The sequence below is a fragment of the Halichoerus grypus genome, chromosome 1, assembly GCF_964656455.1.
Source record: "Halichoerus grypus chromosome 1, mHalGry1.hap1.1, whole genome shotgun sequence".
NCBI lineage: Eukaryota > Metazoa > Chordata > Mammalia > Carnivora > Phocidae > Halichoerus > Halichoerus grypus.
This window is the reverse complement of record NC_135712.1, coordinates 12,392,412-12,407,491: the sequence shown is the minus strand read 5'-3', so window position 1 is coordinate 12,407,491 and position 15,080 is coordinate 12,392,412. Positions and strand designations below refer to the sequence as shown.

The window sequence follows — 15,080 nt, the reverse complement described above, 5'->3', positions numbered from 1 at the left end:
CGTCAGAGATTTTATGCAAAATACACCATTACCACCACCAGTATAGTAGATGTGATCAGGAAAGGACAATTACTTGCTTAAAGTAGGATTCTTTGCTTAAAGTGCACTTGTACTTACTGGGCATGTCAGGACATTTGAGGTAGAGTTTAATTTTTTTTTTTCTTTAAATTTTATTTATTTATTTGACAGAGAGAGACACAGCGAGAGAGGGAACACAAGCATGGGGAGTGGGAGAGGGAGAAGCAGGCTTTCCGCGGAGCAGGGAGCCCGATGTGGGGCTCAATCCCAGGACCCTGGGATCATGACCTGAGCCGAAGGCAGACGCTTAACGACTGAGCCACCCAGGCGCCCCAGAGTTTAATTTTTTAAAGAGATTAAAAGCCAGAGTCTGGATCCAGAGGCCAGCAAGCCTTTCTACACCCCTCGGGCTCCCCGGGGGGGACAGGGAACAGTTCTAATGAAATAAGAGCTCTGAGTCAACACTGATTCACTCAGCCATTCATTCTAGATCCCAGAAGTCAGCTGGGTCCACTTTCTTTTTGGAGATCAAAGTGTGATTGGCTCAGCTCCATTAATATCATGACCCACGATGTGAGGTCCCTGGACCTGTGTTCGTAGAATCTCCCTCTCTTCACCCCAGTATGACCTCAGGACTTCTTTAAGCTCTGCCAAAGGCATCCACTCACACACACAAAAAGCATGATAGCCCTCTGGAAAATGTATTGTGGCAGGGGGAGGGTGGTGCTTGGTGATTGCATTACACAATCCACAGCAAACAACCTCACAATATGTGCTTAAATATTCAGCCCTTGCAGGGCTAGGGGGAGGGGGGAAGTAGCTCTCTCGTGCCTGAGTGCTCTCTTCCTCCTGCCCTTCTCCCACTTCACTGGAGACCCTCTCCTCAATCCTGGACCTCCCCACTCCCAGGGCTACCTCCAGCCCACAGAGCACGATAGCGGACATATACAGGGAAATCCAGCTCTCCCCAGTCCCCATGCCACAGGTTACTTCTAACCCCATCTAGGGGCTCCCCTTAACCTTCTTTCTAACATGATCCGCCCTCTTTAAAGAGCAACTAAGGTTCCGTAGAGCTTTTAAGTTTTCTGTTTCTCTTAACAATTCATGTGACCAATTCTCATTGAATGCCTTCCACATCATGGTCACAACGAGGGCTCTGGAGCCAGACTCCAAGGTTAGAATCCTGGATTCACCACTTCCTGTGTGACTTTGGGCAAGTTACTTGTCCTCTCTGGGCCTCTGTTTTCTCGCCTGTAAAATGGGGAAGGTGCTAACAGCTCCTGGCCCTCCGGGTGGTGGGAGCACGTGACTTAGTATGGTGGGAGCAGGCAACAGTACCAGCATGGAGTAGGAGGCTCGGCGGCGCTGTGTGGGAGGCGCGGGATGAGCCGGGGAAACACAGCCAGGGGCGAGTAGCCCCTCAACCTGATGTCAACCTGCTGTGATGGGGGAAGTACAGGGTGCTGTGGGCTTGACAGGAGGGTCATCCTGCCCACATGTGGGGACAGGGACAGCTAAGCAGAGTCCAGGAAGGGAAAGAGGAGCAGAAAAGAGGAGGTGAGGGTCTTCCAGGGACAGGGAAGAACACTTACATGCACACCCCCACAGGGACAAGGGAAAACAGAGATCAAGAGAGGACACTAATTTAGCCACGCAGGACAGAGAATGGGATGAGGAGTGGCCCAAAGACTGGAGCAGGAAGTGGGGACAGGAAGAGGTGGCCTTTGGCCCCGTGGAGGAGTCTGCCTTTCATTCCAAGGATGATGGGAGCCTCAGAAGTCTTATGCAAGGGAGCAAAGGGGTGGAATTTGCATTTTAGCAAGATGGCGCTGGCTGCTGTGTGGAAAGGGAGTGAGAGCATGGGATTATGGGTTTTTCATGTTTGCCTGTGACCCATTGGAAGTGAGGCATGCTGCCCCACAACCAGAAAGAGGCCCAGGGTTTGAGGAGAATGAAGTTTATTCATCTTAAAGAAAAACAATATGAGGGGCGGCCTGGGTGGCTCAGTCAGTTAAACATCTTACTTCGACTCAGGTCATGATCTCAGGGTCCTGGAATGGAGGCCTGCATTGGGCTCCACGCTCAGCAGGGAGTCTGCTTCTCTGTCTGCTCCTCACCACGCACACACACACACCACATACACACACACCACTCACCACACACACACACACACACACTACACACACACACACCATTCACCACACACACACTCACACCACATACACACACACCACTCACCACACACACACACACACACTACACACACACACCATTCACCACACACACACACACCACATACACACACACCACTCACCACACACACACACACACACTACACACACACACCATTCACCACACACACACACACACCACATACACACACACCACTCACCACACACACACACACACACTACACACACACACCATTCACCACACACACACTCACACACACACACACTACATACACACACAGACCATTCACCACACACACACTCACACACACACACTACATACATACATACACCATTCACCACACACACCACACATACACCATATGCAATGCACACACTTGAAACAGTTCAATATTTATCATTATTATGTTCAATGTGCTGTGCTATGTTCTATTCTACTTTTTTTCTTCTTTCCATTCTATTCCATTCCATTTTTTTTTCTAATGATGTCCAAGACTCACTAAATTGGTTTCATGAACTATTAGTGGTTCCCAAGCTGCAGTTTGGAAAACACTGACTTGGAGGGAAGCACGGGAAGCCCACAGCCTGCTGTGAATGGGGCTTCAAAGCAGAATGGGCCAGAGGGTGTGCTCTAGGCACAGCCTGGGCCCCAGCTCTGACACACAGCCACTTGCCATGGTGGGGTATGAATGGGGGGACGCAGGGCCTCATAGCTTGCTGGGAGACCTGAAAGGACAGGGCCCCTTGCTGTATTTGCATGGCCAATCTGACCCTAAGACGGTTTGATTTTTTATTTAAATTCAATTTAATTAACATATAGTGTATTATTAGCTTCAGAGGTAGAGTTTAGTGATTCATCAGTTGCATATAACACCCAGTGCTCATTACATCACGTGCCCTCCTTAATGCCCATCACCCAGTTACCCCATCCCCTCACCCCTCTCCCCTCCAGGAACCCTCAGTTTGTTTCCCACAGTTAAAGTCTCTTATGGTTTGCCTCCCTCTTTGTTTTCATCTTATTTTATTTTCCCTTCCTTTCCCCTACAGTGATCTATTTTGTTTCTTAAATTCCATGTATGAGTGAAATCATATGGTATTTGTCTTCTCTGACTGTTCGCTTAGCATAATACCCTCTAGTTCCATCCATGTCATTGCAAATGGCAAGATTTCATTCTTTTTGATGGCCGAGTAATATTCCATTGTATATATATACCACATCATCTTTATCCATTCATCTGTTGATGGACATCTGGGCTCTTTCCATATTTTGGCTACTGTAGACATTGCTGCTATAAACATTGGGGTGCAGGTGCCCTTTCAAATCACTATGTTTGTATCCTTCAGATAAATACCTAGTAGTGCAATTGTTGGGTCATAGGGTAGCTCTATTTTTAAATTTGAGGAACCTCCATAATGTTTTCCACAGTGGCTACACCAGTTTGCATTCCTACCAACAGTGTAAGAGGGTTCCCCTTTCTCCACATCCTCGCCAATATCTGTTGTTTCCTGAGTTGTTAATTTTAGTCATTCTGACTGGTGTGAGGTGGTATCTCATTGTGTTTTTTATTTGTATTTCCCTGATGCCGAGTGATGGTGAGCATTTTTTCATGTGTCTGTTGGCCATTTGTATGTCTTCTTTGGAGAAATGTCTGTTCATGTCTTCTGCCCATTTCTTGACTGGATTTTTTGTTTTTTGGGTGTTGAGTTTGAAGAGAACACAGGCAGCAACCTCTTCGACCTCAGCCGCAGCAACTTCTTGCTAGACACGTCTTCAAAGGCAAGGGAAACAAAAGCAAAAATGAACTATTGGGACTTCATCAGGATAAAAAGCTTTTGCACAGCAAAGGAAACAGTCGACAATACTAAAAAGCAACCTATGGAATGGGAGAAGATATTCACAAATGTCTTATCAGATAAAGGGCTAGTATCCAAGATCTATAAAGAATTTAAGAAGGTTTGACTTTTAATTGCACTTTGCTTACAGTGGCCTGTGGGTTTCCCGTGCCTACTTCCAAATCAATGTTTTCCAAACTGCACTTTGGAGCCTATTAGTGGGTAATGAAATTACTTCAGTAAGTCTCAGACACAGCATTAAAGAAAAAGAAGGAATGGAGTGGAATGGAATGGTGTAGAGTGGAATAGAATGGAGTGGAGTGGAGTGGAATGGAGTGGAGCAGAATGGAATGGACTGGAATGGAGTGGAGTGGAGTGGAGTGTAATAGAATGAAATGCAGGGGAATGGAATGGAATGGAGTGGAGTAGAGTGGAATGGAGGGGAATGAAATGGAGGGGAATGGAATGGAGTGGAGTGGAATGGAATGGAGTGGAGTGGCATAGACTGGAATGGAATGGAGTGGAGTGGAGTGGAGTGGTATGGAGTGCAGTGGAGTGTAATAGAATGGAATGGAGGGGATGGAATGGAATGGAATGGAGTGGAGTGGAATGGAATGGAGTGGAATGGCGTAGACTGGGATGGACTGGAATAGAGTGGAGTGGAGTGGCGTAGACTGGAATGGACTGGAATGGAGTGGAGTGGAGTAGAGTGGAGTGGAATGGAATGGAATTAATAGAATAGAATAGAATAGAACAGAATAGAATAGACTAGACTAGAATTGAATAGGCACATTTCATGGCACATGGGAAGGATAAGTACTGACTTGTTTGGGATGTGTATGTATGTGTGTGTGTGTGTGTGTGTGTGTGTGTGTGTGTGAAACTTTTACTTCAAACCAGCCATTAAGTAAGTAAAATTGTAAATACAGGGCAGAGAAAATCAATCATGTCCAGTGATTCAGACACAGAATTTACAGAATGGAGCAACTCAAGAAGCTAGAGACTGAAAAATAAAGAAAACATCCAGCGCCCACAGCCTGTGACTAAATCTGCCAGATGATGCCTCAGTGAGAGCTGAGTAGTTTCTTCACTGGGCCAACTTTCCTCGTTAATGTTCAAACCAGCTGTCCTTTCCTCCTGCTTCCAATGGGCCTGAGTAGGACGGGGCCTACAGTAATGGAGTGACTCACCCTCCCGAGAGTCACTTCAGAAGGCCTCAGGCCAAGATCATTCTTTGCTTTCCTTCACAGATGCCTCCACCAGCAATGGGCCACTGCTCAAACCATGTGGGAACCTGCTATGGGAATTTTTCACAAAGTTGCAACTCAGTCCTTACTATGTCAGGGGTTTTCTGAGAAATGGCAGCATTACTAGACTATTACTCAGCAATAGTTGGGTTGATCTCTTGAAAACAAAACAAAGGGGCTCCTGGGTGGCTCAGTTGTTAAGCGTCTGCCTTCGGCTCAGGTCACGGTCCCAGGGTCCTGGGATCGAGCTCCGCATTGGGCTCCCTGCTCAGCGGGGAGCCTGCTTCTCCCTCTCCCACTCCCCCTGCTTGTGTTCCCTCTCTTGCTGTGTCTCTCTCTGTCAAATAAATAAAAAAACAAAAACAAAAACAAAAAGCTAATAGTCATCATCAAGGAGAAGCAAGTGAACTCCTCATCTTTCCCACAAAGCTGCTTCTCCTCCAGGCTGTGCTTCCTCAATCCTTGGCATCACCCCTTGGCCTCCTGCCCCCAATGCAATCACCATGCCCTACCTCGCCCAGCTCCTAAATACCTGCCAAACCCATCTGTGTTTCTCCTCCGCCAGGGCCAGGGCCAGCGCTCAGCCCCAGCCCCCATCGTCTCTGCCAGGACGACTGCAGCAGCCTCCTCACACATCTCCCTGCTCCCAAGTCCCTGTCCTTACAGCAAGCAGAGTCGCCTTCTGGAACAGCAGCTCTGGTTCTCCCACTCTCCTGCTCCAACTCGCTGATAATGGCTTCCCGTTGCTCTCAGAATCCAGCCCCAGATCTTTCCCTCCTTGACGGCACTATACATGCTAGCTACCATCATCACTTTTTTATCACTTAAAATAAAAACTTTGGTGACAAAGAAACATTTTTGAGACATATCAGCTAAAAGATATTTACTGCTTCTGATAATTAAATAAATAAACTATAATCACTATTTTTTAACAAAGAACATTTTGTTATGTCAACCAAACCTTTACTCCATGATTACACAAGCAAAAACCAAAATCTCAAACACCCACACCTTAGCGAATGCCCCTTCTCTTATCCCCTCCCCCTCCCCAGTAGCTAATGCTAACATTTCTCTGGTATCCCAGTATTGGTTCGATTGTCACATCGTCCCTAACTCCCCAGGATAAGTGCCCCCATACATTCTCATGGCTCCTGGTCTGTCTCCTTTCTAGAACAGATCACAACTGTCAGGAATTATCTGGTTGCGTTGCACTTTATTGAATGTCTTTCTTCACGGCTCTGGAAGCAGCTCCATGGGATGAGGAATGAGCCAGCCTCACTCACTGAGGGTCCTGTGGCTCCCAGTGCAGTGCCTAGCAGAGTGGACACTCGGGAAATAGCTAATAAGTGGATTCCGGTTCTAGTTTCAGATGCTGACTCAGCAAGAGTGGTGATTCACCCAAGATAAAGCTAGGGAAAACTTTAAGGAGAAAACTGATAAAAGTATGAGAAACTCCTGGGGAACGTGGTTGTGAAAGCATGGGGGGCTTTGGCCAGAAGGCAGGAGGAGCTGGTAGGCTGGCTCTGAAAAGGCTTACACAGGAAAGAAACCACGGGCTCTGGGCTTCTTTCTCCCCAGCCAATGTCAGGGGCAAACTGACTTCCCTACACCCATCCCGACCCAGACCTGTGGCCCAGTTATCTCCAGGAGGAAAATCGGGGCATTTCAGTAGTCCTGTGCTTATGAGGAGTTAAGAAAAACAAGTGGGGAAACACACATATAGTTGATTCCCTTCTCTGACAGCTCCCTTTTCAAACCTCCATGCCAAAGGAATCAAAATCCAAAACTCTTCCTAACACTGTTTCTCCCTGGGACAAAGGGTGGAGAGCTAACCTGAGGAGTTTGTTTTGTTGAGTGTGGACGGCAGGGACTGATCCATCCCCACCCACTCCCTGGGGCACATGGAGACTGGAGGCCAGCCTTCATGGATATTGCCGGAGAGAGACACCAATCCCCCACAGCCCCACCATGGAAAATGCGCTCACAGGTCAAAATAGAGAAACACACGTGAGAAGCATAACCATTTTCAAAACAAACAAGCAAGCAAATAACAACAAACCCTGGATTACAGATTCCATCAGAAGCGGAAATGTTGTTTAAGGTAAGATGTTAAAATTAGCCTAATAAATTATTAAGAAATAAGAAGAACTGGGACACCTGGGTGGCTCAGTCGATTAAGCGTCTGCCTTCAGCTCAGATCATGATCTCAGGGTTCTGGGATCGAGTCCCGCATCGGGCTCCTTGCTCAGCGGGGAGCCTGCTTCTCCCTCCCCCTCTGCCGCTCCCCCTGCTTATGCTCTCTTGCTTGCTCTCTCTCTGTCTTAAATAAATAGAATTTAAAAACAAAAGAAAGAAGTGAAACAATAATAAAGCAACATAAAAAGGGAACTGAGCCTAAGGAACAAAAAATATAAATAGTTGAAGTAAAGAGCACATTGATGGAAATAAAGAGCAGACTGGATGCAAGTCAAGAACGAGTTGGTAAGTTGGAAATCCATACTGAGGAACTTCCTTAAAAGAAGGACAAGAAAAAAATAGAAAATATTAGAGAAAAGCAAAGAAATATGGGTGATTTATGTGTAAGTGCTAATATCCCAATAATGAGACCCAGAAAGACAGAGGAATGAAATGAAAAGAAGGAAATGGTTGAAGGAATAATGGAGCTAGATTTCCTAATTAAAAAAAAAAAAAAAGAAATATCTCAGAATTAAAGGGCCTATTCAATGAGAAAGAGGAAAAATAGGGGGCAGGGGGACTCACACCTAGACACCTTAAATAAAACAGGGAAATATCATTAAAAGCCATATATGAAAACCCCACACCTAACATCATCCTTAATGGGGAAGAACTGAGAGCTTTTCCTCTAAGATCAAGAACAAGACAGGGATGTCCACTCTCATCACTTCTATTCAACATAGTACTGGAAGTCCTAGCCACAGCACTGAGGCAAGAAAAAATAAATAAAAGGCATCCTAATGGTCAAGAAAGAAGTTAAACTTTCACTAATTGCAGATGACATGATACTCTACATAGAAAACCCTAAAGACGCCATCAAAAAACTACTAGCACTGATAAATGAATTCAGTAAAATCATAGGATACAAAATTAATATACATAAATCTGTTGCACTTATTTACACTAAAAATAGAAGTAGCAAAAAAGACAATTAAGAAAATAATCCTATTTACAGTTGCACAAAAAGAATAAAATACCTAGGAATAAACTTAACCAAGGAGGTGAAAGACCTGTAGTCTAAAAACTGATAAACACTGATGAAAGAAATTGAAGAGGACACAAACAAATGGAAAAATATTCCATGCTTATGGATTGGTAGAACCAATGCTGTTAAAACGTCCATGTTACCCAAAGTAATTTATAGATTTAATGCAATCCCTATCAAAATACCAACAACATTTTTCACGGAACTAGAACAACCATTCTAAAATTTGTATGGAACCATAAAAGATCCCAAATAGCCAAAGCAATCTTGAGAAAGAAGAACAAACCTAGAGGTATCACTATCCCAGATTTCAAGATATATTACAAAGCTGTAGTAATCAAAACAGTATGGCATTGGCACAAAAGTAGACATTTAGATCAATGGAATAGAATACAGAGTCCAGAAATAAACCCATACTTACATGGTCAATGAATCTACAACAAAGGAGACAAGAATATCCAGTGGGAAAAAGACAGTTTCTTCAACAAATGGTATTGGGAAAACTGTACAGCTACAAGCAAAAGAATGAAACCAGACCACTTTCTTACACTGTACGCAAAAATAAACTCAAAATGGATTAAAGACCTAAATGTGAGACCTAAAACCATAAAAATCCTAGAAGAAAACATAGGCAGTAATTTCTTTGATATTAGCCATAGAAATATTTTTCTAGATAGGTCTCCTGAGGCAAGGGAAATAAAGGCAAAATTAAACTATTGGGATTACACCAAAATAAAAAGCTTTTCCACAGTGAAGGAAACCATCAACAAAACAATAAGGCACCTTACTGAATGGGAGAAGATATTTACAAATGAAATATTGAAGAGGTTAATATCCAATACATATAAAGAACTTACACAACTCAACACCAAAAAAATAAATAATCCAATTAAAAAATGGGAAGAGGACCTGAATAGGCACTTTTCCAAAGAAGACAAACAAATGGCCAACAGATACATGAAAAGATGCTCAACATCACTCATCATCAGGGAGAAGCAAATCAAAACCACAGTGAAATACCACCTCACACCTGTCAGAATAGCTAAAATAAAAAATATAAGAAACAACAGGTGTTGGCAAGGATGTGGAGAAAAAGGAACCCTCGTGCACTATTGGTGGGAATGCAAATTGGTGCATCCCCTGTGAAAAACAGTATGGGGGGGTCCTCAAAAAATTAAAAATGGAACTACCATATGATCCAGTAATTCCACTACTGGGTATTTGCCCAAAGAAAATAAAAACACCAATTCAGAATGTTATATGCACCCCTATGTTTATTGCAGCATTATTTGCAATAGCTAAGATATGAAAGTAACCCAAGTGTCCATTTATAGATGAATGGATAAAGAAGATGTGTGTGTGAGTGTGTGTGTGTGTGTGTGTATACATGGTACTATATGTACACACACACTGGAATATTACTCAACCATAAAAAAGAATGACGTCTTGCCATTTGTGACTACATGGACGGACCTAGGGGGTATAAGGCTAAGTGAAATAAGCCAGGTAGGGAAAGACAAATACCATGTGATTCCACTTCTATGTGGAATTTAAGAAACAAAACAAACGAACAAAGAAAACAAGAGAGACATGAATAAACAAACTTAATACAAAACAAAACTTAAATACAGAGAAAAAAACTGGTGGTTGCCAGAGGGGAAGTGGGTGGGGGGATGGGTGAAATAAATCAAAGGATTAAGAGCACTTTCATCATGATGAGCACTGAATAATGTATGGAATTGTTGACTCATTATATTGTACACTTCAATGAATATAACACTGTATGTTAACTATACTTTTAAAAAAGTACTCAAGAGTTGAGATTTAACAAAAATAATTTTTTTAAATATGGAACTATCAAAGACAAAGAAAATTCTGAAAGCTTCTAGAGGAAAAATCATTTTATACAAAGGAAAAAAATCCGACTCTTGGTTTCTGCTCAGGCCATGATCTCAGGGTCGTGAGATTGAGCCCTGCATCGGGCTCCGTGCTCAGTGGGGAGTCTGCTTCAGATTCTCTGCCTCTGCCCCTCCCCCTGCTCTCTCTTTCTCTCTTTCTCTAAAAATAAATAAAATGTTTAAAAAAAAAAGAGTTACAGCAGGAAAAGAGAAATAAACCAGGACTGTCTTAAGCAAATCAAGATGTATGGTTAACCATGCCTTATAAAATAAATCGGAAAGTATTATTCAGGATGAGGAAGATTTTTAAAAATTATAAAAGTTTTAATTCCCCAATAATATATGAGGCAAAAAAAATTGATAAACAGAGGAAAAAAGAGACAAACAAAAAAACAAACTTAACGCAGAGAACGAACAGGTGGTCACCAGAGGGGAGGTCGGTGGGGGAATGGGTGAAATAGATAAAGGGGATTAAGAGGTACAAACTTCCACTTACAAAATAAATAAGTCACAGAGATGAAAAGTACAGCATAGGGAATATAGTCAATAATATTGTAATATATGGTGACAGATGGTGACTACACTTATCATGGTGACCACTGAGTAATGTATAGAATTATTGAATCATTATATTGTACACCTGAAACTAATATAACACTGTATGCTAATCAGACTTCAGTAAAAAACTTTTGATAGAAATACAGGGAGAAATTGATCAAATCCACCTTCACAATAGGAGATTTTAACACACCATTCTCAGTAATGATGGGTCCAGGAAACAAACAAAAAAATCAGCTAAAATATAAAAGATTTGAATATCACCTAAAAAATACAGAGGGTCATGCAACCAAAACACAGTTTTTCAAGCAGACATGAAACATTTACAAAAACTGCTCATATACCAGGCCATAAAGAAGCCCTAAACAAATTTCAAAGAATAGATATCACACAAACCAGACCCTCTTGACCAAACATAACTGAGCTAGAAGCTCATATAAAGAGAAGTAGTTGCATGTTTGCTGGTAGGGGAATAAACTCATGTAAGAATACTGGGGAGAATGTTTGGCATGTCCTTCTAAAGTGAAATATTCACATACCTTACGATTCAACAGTTTCACTCTCAGAAACATCCCTGAAGCTCGTGCCCCATCAGATAGGCAAAATATACAAGGACGTTTGGAGCACGACTACTCAATAAGAAAACCCTGGCGGTGCCCAGTGGGCTCAGTCGGTAGAGCATGTGACTCTTGATCTGGGGGTTGTGAGTTCGAGCCCCACGTTGGGTGGAGAGATTACCTAAATTTTGGGGAAAAAAATCTTAAAAAAAAAAAAGAAAGAAAGAAAAAGAAAAACTGTAAACAACCCAAATACTCATCAAAGGAAAGTAGGAGATTAGATTATCGTTGTGCTTGTTTTGTCCTGCTGCATAACAAATTAGCACAGACTTAGTGGCTTAAAATGACACCGATTTATTACCTCAAAGTTCCATAGGTTAGAAGTCTGGACAGGTCGGAGCTGAGTTCTCTGCTCACAGTCTTCCCAGTCTGGCTCAAGGTATTGCATGGGGCAACCAGCTCATCTGAGGCTGGGGTCTGCTTCCAAGCTCACTGGTTGTTGGCAGAGTTCAGTTCCTAGCTGTGGTAGGTCACAGGCCCCACTTGCTTGATGGCTGTCAGCTGGGGCATCCTCAGCTTCTGTAGGCCACCTGTCACATGGCCCTGTCCACAGCATGACCGTTTTCCTCTGCAAAGCTAGCAAGGAAATATCACTGCAGCTTGAAATCTCTGGCTCTAGCCCCAGATTTAAAGGGCTCATGGGATTAAGTCAAGTTCCACTGATTTGGGACCTGGATTACATCCACCGAATTCCATCACAGCAGCACCTAGATTAGTGTTTGACTGAATAAGGTGTGTGGACACCAGGGCCTAGGCAGCCACGTTAGAATTCTGCCTTGCACCATGGGCTATCCGCACAATGAACATTATGTAGCAGCCAAATGGAATGAATTGTAGCCACCTGCAACTGCTGAGATGATCCTTAGCAATTTTATATTATATGGAAAAGTACAGTCCCAAAGACCCTAAATTAAAAACAACTAAAAATTGTTAAGTGCTTTCAAGGGATACATACTCATGTAACAAAGCAATATAAAAGAGAGAAAGCAGGGAGATGATAGGCCCAGGTTTGGGGGAATCAGGCGGGTAGGATGCGGGAGGGTTAGATGTAGGTTACTGTTAGGGGCAGAGATGAGAGCAGGTAAGTGGGTTCATAGGATGTTATTATATTATTTAAAATAACTAATTTGAAGCAGGACAGATACGGTCCAATGATGGGAAAATGTCAGGAAAATGTCATGAAGCATTATGATGATTCCGATTCTGCATACCTGAGGCGTAATTAAAATTGAAGAAAAGAAAAAAATTGTTAAATGAAAGAATATATTATGGAATTAAAAAGTGTGTCCCCTCGGTGGCAGGGGAAGCAGCTGGGTTCCAGACAGCACCGAAGAGGCAGTGACTTATTTCCATCCTGGGAAACTTCCCAAATGCAAGTAGAAATTACCATGTGTTAGAAAAGCCTCGTCTGAAAATATCTGTGATGATCAGGTACCACTCTCACCTGCTCAGACCTTGAACTCTGTCTTTTATTTATTTATTTATTTATTTATTTATTTTGTAGTTTTTAATTTTATTATATTATGTTAGTCACCATACAATACATCATTAGTTTTCTTGAACTCTGTCTTAGCCCTGTTTTCTGTTTCCTTTCCTCTCCAACGCCGATGGTTCCTGGGCACCAGGATTTAAACACACCCAAGGGGGCGCCTGGGTGGCTCAGTCGGTTAAGGGTCCAACTTCTGATTTCAGCTCAGGTCGTGATCTCAAGGTCCTGAGATCAAATCCCAAGCCAGGCTCCGAGTTCAGCGCCAAGTCCGCCTGAGACTCTCATTCTCTCCCTCCGCCCCTCCCCTGCTCGTGCTCGCTCTCTCTCTCTCTCTAAAATAAATAAATCTTTAAAAAAAATTTTTCCCTCTCTGCCCCTCCCCCCACTTGTGCTCTCGCTCTCTCACTCTCAAAAAATAAAAATAAATAAAAAATAAACTAAACACACCCAAGGCTCTCCCGTGTGGGGGGAATGAAGCAGGACCTCTCTACCCCCCAAAACCCCTCCAGCAGCAACACTATCTCCTCTCACACTTTCCTGGCAAAAATCCATTGCAAACGAGTCCTCTGCATTCAGGGTTTCAGTCCTCAGGCCACCCACGGCCACCTGGTTTTCCCCCTTCCCCACCGCACAAAACCTACACCCCACCAAGTCGCCCACGACAGCTAGGCATTTAATTTTCCTGACATTTTGGCACCTTTAGACTCTGTCAACCGCTTCCTCCATGAACCCTTCTCCCGTGGCAGCTGTGGTTTTTCTATCACTTCCCTGACTGGTCCTTTCCGGTCTCGTCGGCCGGATGATTTTTCTCCACTGTTCCCTAAAGGCTAAGGCCGCTGGTAGCTCCGTCCTCACATCCCCAGGTCCCACTCTCCAGGCTCTCCGGAGTAGCTCCTCTGCACTCAATGTGACAGTCTCGTCTCCAAATCCTCCCCTGCGCTAAATCTTCCTCGCTGTGGGTGCATAGAACCAACTACCCCTGGAAACGTATGCAAAGCCCTTGTATCTTGAACCCTCTGTGCCCCAAACTGAGCTCACCATTTCCTCCACACCCAACGTCTGCTCCTTCCTTGATGTATACTATATTAGTTAGGGCTGTCCAGAGAAACAGAACCAATGCAATATGAAGAGAGAGAGAGACAGAGAGACTTGTTTTCAGGAACTAGTTCAAGTGATTGTGGAGGCCAGCAAGCTGGAGACATAGGGAAGAGTTGATGTGGCGCTTGAGTCCAAAGCAGTCTGGAGAGAGCACTCCTTCTACCTAAAGCAATCTCAAGTCTCTTTTCTTACCACCTTCAAGTGATGGGGTGAGGCCCACCCACAGTAGGGAGGCAGATCAGCTTTACTCAGCGTCTACTGATTTAAATGGTGATCACATCTAAAGAATACCTTTGCAGCAATATCTAGACTGGCATTTAGCCCAAACCCAGGTACCACGGCCTAGCCAAGTTGCCAGAGGAAATTACCCTTCACACATAACACCTTGCAAAACGGCACCACCATCTAACTGATGCCTAATCCAGGATCCTGGGAATTTGCCCTGACTCCTTATGTAACCGTAAGTCCACACCAAGTTCCGCTTACTCATCTTCTGACATATTTCTAATCCATCGCTGTCACAGACGTCCTGGCCCCAGGGCCCCATCACATCTGAGCTACTACCAGAGCTTCAGCCCTGCACTCTGCCCTCGCAGCCTCACCTACCTCAAACCCTCACTAGACACAGTGAGGAGTGAATTTGCTCATCTGTACATTGGATTGCACTGATTTCCGGTTCCAGACGCACCAGCTGCCACAAAGTCTGATACAAGCATGATCCCGTGTTGACTCAGATACCATGAGTGGTGTTATTGGTGTGTGCTTTTCCAGAATGCAGAACGGGTGGTAAATTTCTACACGAAACAGAGTACAATCGTTCCTCAATTTACACGGCAGTTACGTTTCTAGAAAATTCAATTATATGAAAACTGTACTATCTGAGTCTGCTTGGGCCGCTACAACAAAATAC

The 15,080-nt window shown here is 43.7% G+C and overlaps 1 long non-coding RNA gene across 1 annotated transcript; it reads right to left on the bottom strand.

Annotated features, from left to right (window-relative positions):
- Positions 1 to 3,157: 3,157 nt before the first annotated feature.
- On the bottom strand, positions 3,158 to 12,874 carry LOC144379631 (uncharacterized). Its single transcript, XR_013442960.1, has 3 exons — positions 11,885 to 12,874; positions 11,506 to 11,725; positions 3,158 to 3,979 (listed from the first exon to the last, which is right to left on the bottom strand). It is a non-coding gene; the product is annotated as an uncharacterized LOC144379631 (long non-coding RNA).
- Positions 12,875 to 15,080: the final 2,206 nt, after the last annotated feature.